The following is a 9390-nucleotide window of genomic DNA, read 5'->3' on the forward strand; positions in this document are numbered from 1 at the left end:
AAAAAATTTTGGACCATCGGATCAGCGATTTTCAAAATTGCTTAATAAATAGTAAAAAAATTCCAAAAACATATAAAATTTGGTCTCCAAGCACATTTCAATATGGAGATCATGTTGAGCGGTTCGGATCGGTCGTTTGGACTTTCAAAATGAAAATATAGCGGCGTGGAGCACCAACTCATTTTACTCCATGGAGTAGCGTAGCTCATCTCTATATATATCTCCATTCTTATATTATGCACGTAGTTGTCCTGATCCGCCAACGGCTGAGATTGAAAGAATAATTTTCGAATTGAATATTAGCCCTCCAATTATATAATTTATCTTCTTTTGATTAAATACATATATTTTATATGTAGAAATTTAAATTTAGTTAAAAACATACTCGTCACATAAACTGCTGCATAATTTGTCACAATCAAAATTGAATGAATGTTAGATCCATTTCCTTATTCTCCTTACATCTACATCTAATTCTTGCAATTAAATTATTTCCTTATTTTTTCATTTTCTCCATTTTTTTTCCTCTTCCTCTATAGTTTCGACTATAAAAATAGAAACAATTGTATCTTTTCGATGGTGATTGGACTGATCTCGTGTCCAAAGGATATTTTATATTATTCAAATTCGAACACTTTATATAGTTCGATTTAGCAACTTAGACAGATGCGGTAAGAAATAAAATTTTATGCTATTTGTACTAAACCGTTAACTTTTATATTTTTATTGAAGAACCGGACAGGTCCATTACATCTATTCAAAGGAAAGTAAAAATAAAAAATAATAATTTCAAATAATTTAAGAAAAGGAAAGTTAAAAAAAAATATACAAGTAACAGTACGTTTTGTATCTTAAAGAGAAAAAAAATATTATAGTGAAACTGAGAATTTGCGTATAAGAATTTTGATGTGCCGAAAAGAGTGGACCTTATTTATTTTAGTACATTAATATTTATATAGGTTAATCTTTTAGAAGTATAATTTCATGTAACTCTATCTATAAGCATATTAAAAATATAAAAATAATTTTGTAAGTAATAGATTATATGAGGATAACTAATAAGAATAAATCAAATTAAGAATGAGAGATCAATTGTTGCTCTACAATCAATCAAGAGGCAACTTTAGCTTATTAATAAAAATTATTAACTATTTCTTACATGCTTTCTGTTAGTTAATTGAGAATTAAAATAGCATATAATGTTGAGAAAATTATAATTACTGAAAGAATAAAGAAACAATCAACACAAGTTAGATTTTTTTTTAAGGTTCACAAGTTAGATTTTTTATTTCTTATCTTCATCTTTATGTTTATTTTTAAATTAAAATTGTCACAGATTAACATATTAATTTTGTAATAAAAAAGGACAATTTGAGAGGTAATGGAAGCCTCCATTTGTTTAGTGTGCAGCTTAGTGTTCAAAAAAGAAATAAATAGTTGCCTTGTTTCATTTAAACGGGCCTAAAAAGTTAATTTCTTATTATCACCTGTTTACTCAATCAGACAATTAACGAGCACTATGGACGAGATGTGGTCCAAAGGCCATCGCACATAAATAGCAGATTTTGTGCTGAGGGAAACAATCATATTTTTCCAATCTAGAGAGAAAATAAAAAATATTTAAAACTTTTATGTAGAGAAATTTTCATTGTTAAAATAATTTTCATTAAGAATATATACATAGAAAAAAATTCTTACTTGAATAATTTAATTATATCTTTCTTAATTTTGTTTCTTTACATATTATTTCTCCTCCAAATTGTTTAATAACCTATCTTACTTGTGGAGAAAATTAGATATTAAACCGCAATTATACTTCAACAATTTTTTTATGTTATATTTGATCTTTTTTTTTCATTTGTTGTTGATCTGATATTCATCTATTCACAAAGATACAATGACCCTAAACAAAATTCGAAAAGATATGATTGTTTCCATTTCTATTGTCGAAACTATTGAGGAAGAAGAGAAATAATGAAATAATTTAATTCAAAGAATTGGAGATAGCTTACAAATAAGGAAACAGATCGTTAGAGATTATTTGATTTTAATGTGATAAATCATGTAGCAGTCTGTGTAACGAGTATGATTTTAACTAAATTTAGATTTTTACACATAAAATAAATGTATCTAATCAAATAAAGACAGATTATATGATTAGAGAGTTGATATTCAATTCAAAAATTTATCTTTCAATCTCAGTCATTAGTGGATCAGCACAACTACGTACATAATATAAGAATTGAGATAAGATATAAATAGATTCATTCTTTTGTGATGGACAAGGAAGACTAGTAAAAGAGTCGAAAAATAATTTCATTTTCTTCTTATAGCGAGCTAACGAATGAGCTTAGTCAACACAAAACAAACCAAGTCAAAAGTTAGATTGAACCACGAGTTTTTTTTTTTTTTTACGTCGGTCCTAATCTTCGCCACCTAATTTGTTACTTTTGTGGGCCCAACACTCTTTTTGAGGCCCATTTCAGTCAGTTTATAATATTCTGCGACTAAACTTCCATTTCATTTTTTATCCTGTCGTCGATTTTGATTTCTCTAACAAACCTAGTAATCCCTATCTATCTGCCTCTTTGATTCGATTTGGCGCATGCTGTCCGCTTCTTTGATCTCCATTCCAGTGGTTTGTTTTCTCTTGTGACCTTATTTGCATTTTCTATTTTTTTTAACTCAGAGATCAATAACCTTGAATCGATCGCTTCCTTCGGTGGGAGGGAGGGGGTACAGACTACAGGGGTAGAGGCAATTGCAATTTTTATGTTTATATGTTGGATTGGATTATTGGAAACATAGTGAAGTCGATTTGTCTTTTATTCCTACTAGTGCTTTCTCCTTACCTAATTTTTAACTTTATTTTGTAAATTACTGACTCGTAGTTAACTTTTTTTTTTTTAATCAAAATTTGACCTCTGGTCGTAACACTTTATTAAGAAAGTATTCTTATGAACATTATTAACTACTGGATTGTTGGTTATTTACATTTGTCTTCTATTATGAAACCAAAGCATAATGATCTAATCTGCCCCAGTCCCCAGACACCTAATGTGTATATATCTAATTGGATTTACCACTGTCAAGAGTATTTTGAAGAAACTGGAAAAGTCCACACTGTTAATTTTTTAATCTAAAGATGATTCACATTGTTGATTGCACTTATCTCAAGCTGCATGTAGTATATGAATTTCTTTTGACTTTAATGCGATATTTTTTTCTATTATTTCAATCTTTTCCTTCTCTTGCTTTATTTTCTTGTGCCCTATGATGAAGTGTTTAGTAATACAAAAATGAGACTGCTAGATGGTAACTTTTCTGTAGCACAAGAACATAGCAAGCTTTGCCTTTTGAGATGCAAGTAGAGTTTGATTTAGTCTCTTGGGTTATGTTTGGTTGTGGAGTAAAATGAATGAGGATTAAATTTCTTACTCCATTTTATTTTACACCTCATTTGTTAGATTAAGTTATAGCTTAAATTAATCTACTTGGAGGAGTAAGATATTTTGAAGAGAGAGACAAAAAGAAAAGAGAAATTTAGTTATATACCCATCATAACTTCATCATTTAGATATTTTCCCATCAAAACATCCATCTTTATGGTACTTCCATCTGGAATTCAGATCCAGTGTACCTGACTGAGTACAATAAGATTGGAGTCATCAATTTTAATTGGTACTGAAAATAAAACTAGGGGTGTCAATGGATTGGATATTTGAATTCAACTGAGGTCAATACTAGACCACAGTTAGCTTTCAGAGGATCATACTTGGTACTGAAAAGAAAAGCATGCTTGTTCTATCTTTGGCTGTCTTTGAATTATGAAAATGTGTCCTGCAAACTTTTCTGAGGGCACATATTATTTAAAGATGCTTCTCCATTTTTGACATGCTTCTTCTGGTTTCTTTCGTTAAAATGGGTTCTGGTAATTTGTTGTGTCTGAAAAGGATGGTATCATGCCATTTTAATACAGATTTATTGTTTTTTTGTGGGTAATTCTTCTGCTCACTTGAGTCCACTGAGGAAGAGAAATTAGGAGTAGATATTAGTTGTGATCAAAATAATTTTACCCAATTTTGGTTAACTTTAATGCAGTATATATAGGTTGAGATATTCAATGCCATAAAAACATGTGAGTGCATTTAATTTTGTTCACACATTCACTTCACTATTGCTGACATTTAAAATTGTTAATTTGTTTTGTATCCTTCCACTCATGTCAGTTAAGCCTTTAAACTCTTTGTTTTTTATTATTTCAAATACTTATAGTGTGTGCATATCACTTTTGTTTTGAGGAGTGAATCCTTATTCTATGTTTTAGGATGATATTTGTTCTTTTAATTTGGTTTTATATATAGGTTCTGGTCACAAATTTAAATATGAGTCAACCAATTTTCTAAGGAATTAGCTATAATTAACTCCGGGAAATTTAATGAATTTCCCCTTTTTCAAAAACCTTGAAACATATTGTCCTTACCTCCTAAATTTTTTAACAAAATACCCTTGTGAGACTCCCTTCTCTTCCTCACCCTTGACCTCATTTTACTTCTGCAATTGCAATTTTTGTTGGGCTGGATTATTGGAAACACAGTGAAGTCAATTTGTCTTTTGTTCCTAGTTGTACATTTTCCTTGCCTAATTTTTATTTTTATTTTTGCAAATTACTGACACTATCGTAGTTACTTTTTTTTTTAATCCAAAATTTGACCTCGGGTCGTAACACATGATTAAGAAAGTATTCTTATGAACATTATTAATCCTTGGATTGTTGGTTATTTACTTAGTCTTCTATAATGAAACCAAAGCATAATGACCTAATCCGCCCCAAACACCTTAGTCCTTAAAACCAAATCTGATCACACCTTCTGGGCAATTCTCACCTAATGTGTACACGTCTTCTAATCGGATTTTAACATTGTCAAGAATATTTGAAGGAACTGGAAAAATCCACATTGTTATTTTTTTTTTTAACTAAATACAATTTACATTGTTGATTGCACTTATCTCAAGTTGCATCCAAGCATATGAATATCTTTTTTACTTCAATGCAAGATCTATTTTTTGTTCCTATTATTTCAATCTTCTCCTTCTCTTGCTTTATTTTCTTGTGCCCTATGATGAGGTGTTAATTAATACGAAAATGAGACAGCTATAATAAGGTAACTTTTTTGTAGCGCAAGAACATAGCAGCAAGCTTTGTCTTTTGAGATGCAAGTAGTGTTTGATTTAGTCTGTTGCACCATGTTTATTCCAACTTAGGCCTCAACCAAACATCACCTGCATAAAATTTAAAGAAAAGAAAGAAAGAAAAGAGAAATTTGGATAAATACCAAGGTTTTAAATAGCGATTATTGCGTCATCGTGGAAAGACTAAAAAGACAGGCAGCTATAGCGCCGAAAATGGCTGATAGCATTATAGCTTTTAAGGTCCGAAAAAGCTATAACTAGCTATTTAGAACTCTGATAAAGACCCATCATAACTTCATCATTTAGATATTTCCATGTGGTAATTTTTGACAACTGTGGTCATTAATTGGTACTGAAAATAAAACTAGGGGTGTCAATGGATTAGATATTTGATTTCAACCAAGGTCAATATTAGACCTCAGTATGCTTTCGGAGGATTATACTTGGTACTTTAAAGAAAAGCATGCTGTCTCTGAATTATGAAAATGCGACCTGCAAGCTTTGCTGAGGGCACATATTTTTACTAAACACACTTCTCCATTTTTGAAATGATTCTTCTGGTGTCTTTCGTTAGAATCGATTCTGGAAATATGTTATGTCTGACAAGCATGGTATCATGCCATTTTAATACGGGTATATTGTTTTTCTTTGTTGGTAATTCTTTTGCTCACCTGAGTTGCAGTGAGGAAGAGAAATTAGGAGCAGATGTTACTTGTGATCAAATACTTTTACCCGATTTTGGTTAACTTTAATGCGGGATCTATAGGTTGAGATATTTAATGCCATAAGAACGTGTGAATTAGGGCATTTTGTTCACACATTCACTTCACTATTGCTGACATTTAATTTTGTTAATTTGTTTTGTATCCTTCCACTCATATCAGTTAAGCCTTTAAACTCTTTGTTTTTTATTATTTCAAATACTTATGGTGTGCATATCACTATTGTTTCGAGGAGTGAATCCTAATTCTGTGTTTTGGGATTGAATTTTTGTTTTTATGTATGTGTTTCCGATTTCCTAAGGAATTAGCTATAATTAACTACAGAAATTTAATGAATTGCCCCTTCTTCACAAACTTTGAAACATAATGTCCTTGCCAGTTGAATTGCAATTTTCATATGTAGGCAATTGCAATTTTCATGTTTATATGTTGGATTGGATTATTGAAAACACAATGAAGTTGATTTGTCTTTTATTCTTGGTTGTAACTTATACTTGCCTAATTTTTTTTTTCATTTTGCAAATTACGAACAAACACTAGTTACCTTCTTTTTTTTTCAAAATTTGCTCTGGTCATAACACTTGATCAAGGACATATTGTTATTATCATTATTAACCACTGCATTTTTATTTTTTTTAATCTAAAAATGATTCGTATTGTTGATTGCACTTATCTCAAGCTGCATGAAAGCATATGAATATCTTTTGACTTTGCAATATTCTTTTTTGTTTCTATTATTTCAATCTTTCTCCTTCCCTAGCTTTTATTTTCTTGTGCCCTATGATGAAGTGTTAGTTAATTCAAAAATGAGACAGCTAAATGGTAACTTTTCTTTAGTACAATAACATACATGCTTAATCTTTTGAGATGCGAGTAGAGTTTGATTTAGTCTCTTGATGCTTACTTTTAAATGCGTAGTTTAGATGCGAAAGTAAATAACTAGATGGAGTTTGGAACCATTGACCCGAAGCTTTACTGGGTCGATGTCTGGATGTCTGGTCCGGTTCTGATAACATTGCATTTGAGGGAAAATTTATATTGTGCCCATATAAACTTTTGAAATAGCCAATTTCTCCATAATTTCAGCATTTAGATATTTCCCCATCAAAAGAGAAGAAAATAGAGTAATTTTAGCATGCATCCAACTTTATGGTACTTTTTGATAATTGCGGTCATTAATTGGTATTGAAAATAAAACTAGGGGTGTCAATGAATACAATATTTGAATTTAACCAAGGTCAACATTAGACCTCAGTAAGCTTTCAGAGGATCATACTTGGTACTGAAAGAAAAGCATGCATGTTTTATCTTTGGCTGTCTCTGAATTATGAAAATGTACCTACGAACTTTTCTGAGGGCACATATTTTATTAAACATTCTTCTCCATTTTTGAAATTCTTCTTCTGGTGTCTTTCGTTAAAATGGATTCTGGTAATTTGTAATTTTATTTATACATCCTTTTACTGTTGATTATGTCATATTTGTTAGACCAATGATGAAAAGATGTTGGGATGGGGCTATTTTCCTTGGATTAATTCATTGGTCGAGTCTTCGAGTAAAGCATGGTATGTTTAAATAAGCAAGTAGTAAAACAGTGAACCAATATTGTGCCAAACTCACTATCTCTGTATTGGTGCTATTCTCATGCATCCAAATATACTCTTTTGAGTATTCAAATACATGTTGATCCAGGTGCAACTGTGACTATTTTTCTGTATACGCCACTGGAAAATTTAAAATTTACTTGAGGTGAAATTTCGTATGTAGTCTTGCAAAATTTTCAATGTCACTTGATGAAGAACCTCTTTTATTGCTCTGATACAATCTACTTGATACTTGGAAGGAAAACAAACATTGAGATGGCATGTAATTAGTTACTAGTACTCAGTAGACTAGCTGATTCTGTACTGGAGACATATCTGAGGTCAAGTTGCATAAAGTACCGTTACTTATGTGTAGCTTATCTTCTTCTCCTTTTTGCTCTTGGGGAAGTCTTCTTCCTCAATGTGCTTTCCTAGCTTCTCTTTGAAGATAGGCATGTCTGAAATATCAACTTTTTTTTTTAGTAAATGCATTAACTGTGCTTGTTCTTTTTTCTTTATTTTTATTGAGGGATATATTTTGTCTGTTACCTGAGTTGAAACGTTCGTTGTTTAATGTTCTTATACATTTTTTTTCCACTCATAATATTGTATTGAAACTGCTGTCTAGTTCAGAATTTCTGCTAATTTGGACAGTTTACAATCCGTGTCAGGGGGTACCTCTCTGCATCTAACGAAGAGTATTGATAATCTTATAATCACGAGGAGGGTTCAAATGCCTTCATTTTTTGTGTCTTTATCATGCCTGCATTTTTAAAAACTTTAATAACTCAAAATTTAAAATTTAAAAGTCAAAATAAAACCGTTAGATATGATCTATGTTATTTTCACTATGTGCTCATAAAAAATTATTACATTTCAATTTTGTTTTTATGTGAATCAATAAATTGAAAAAACAATGTTTAAAAATTATCTACATTAGTATGTTTTTTACAGGCTCTTGATGACAATTAAAATAAAATTGAAATGTTATAAATTTTTACACATACATAAATAAAATGATGTAGATTATATCCAACTGTTTAATTTTGACTGTTTAATTTTGACTGTTAAATTTTGAGTTTAATAAGTTTTTAAAAATGGAGGCATAATGGAGGCACAAAAAATGGAGGTATTTGAACCCTCTATAATCATAATATTGTTTTATCCAACAGCTTAACCAGAAGGATTTCATCAAATTTCATTTCGCATGGGATCACTTTGACTTCTTATTTTGAAAATGTTAACAATCTACAAATATTAAATTTAAAAGTAAAATTTCGACACTATAGATATGATATATACTATTTTAATATCATGTTTATAAAATATGATTGGCTTTGATTTACATCAATAGTTCGAGACTAACAATTCTTGATGCACATTAAATAATACTTAAATTATAAAAATAAATCTTATTGTTAGGCATCTTTAAAAAAGAAAAAAAAAATTCAGTATTAGTTGATTTATTTTATAAGTATATTGTCAAGAATCAATCATTGTCGAGTGATCTCTCGTTTCAAAATCAAGAAAACGATAAGAAGAATGAACTGAACTATTGAAGAAAGATTTAACCAACAGAAAAAGATTCAAACTGAAGCTACTTTTCAAACCATGTGGTTCACGTCATCAACTGCATTACATAACTACATCCTTGATCTTGCCTGTGTGAATCAAGTACCTCCTCAAAACCTAACCCATCTTTAGTAAATCCAGCTTTCTCTAAAACCTTTTGCGATGCACCATTCTGGCATTCTCAACACACAACAGCTACCCATCGCCTCCAGACTTTCTAGTCCCTCAATATCTGCAAAATCACTACCCAAAGGTTGTTTAACAGCATTTTCCATGAGCTTCCCCTTGTACTGCCACCTCATCATGGCACCGGCACTCTC

General features: G+C 30.6%; 1 long non-coding RNA gene across 1 annotated transcript; it reads left to right on the forward strand.

The window, feature by feature from the left end:
- Positions 1 to 2543: 2543 nt before the first annotated feature.
- On the forward strand, positions 2544 to 7890 carry LOC144574421 (uncharacterized). Its single transcript, XR_013518207.1, has 2 exons — positions 2544 to 2638; positions 7404 to 7890. It is a non-coding gene; the product is annotated as an uncharacterized LOC144574421 (long non-coding RNA).
- Positions 7891 to 9390: the final 1500 nt, after the last annotated feature.

This window comes from Carex rostrata, chromosome 22, assembly GCF_964058835.1.
Source record: "Carex rostrata chromosome 22, lpCarRost1.2, whole genome shotgun sequence".
NCBI classification, from domain to species: domain Eukaryota; kingdom Viridiplantae; phylum Streptophyta; class Magnoliopsida; order Poales; family Cyperaceae; genus Carex; species Carex rostrata.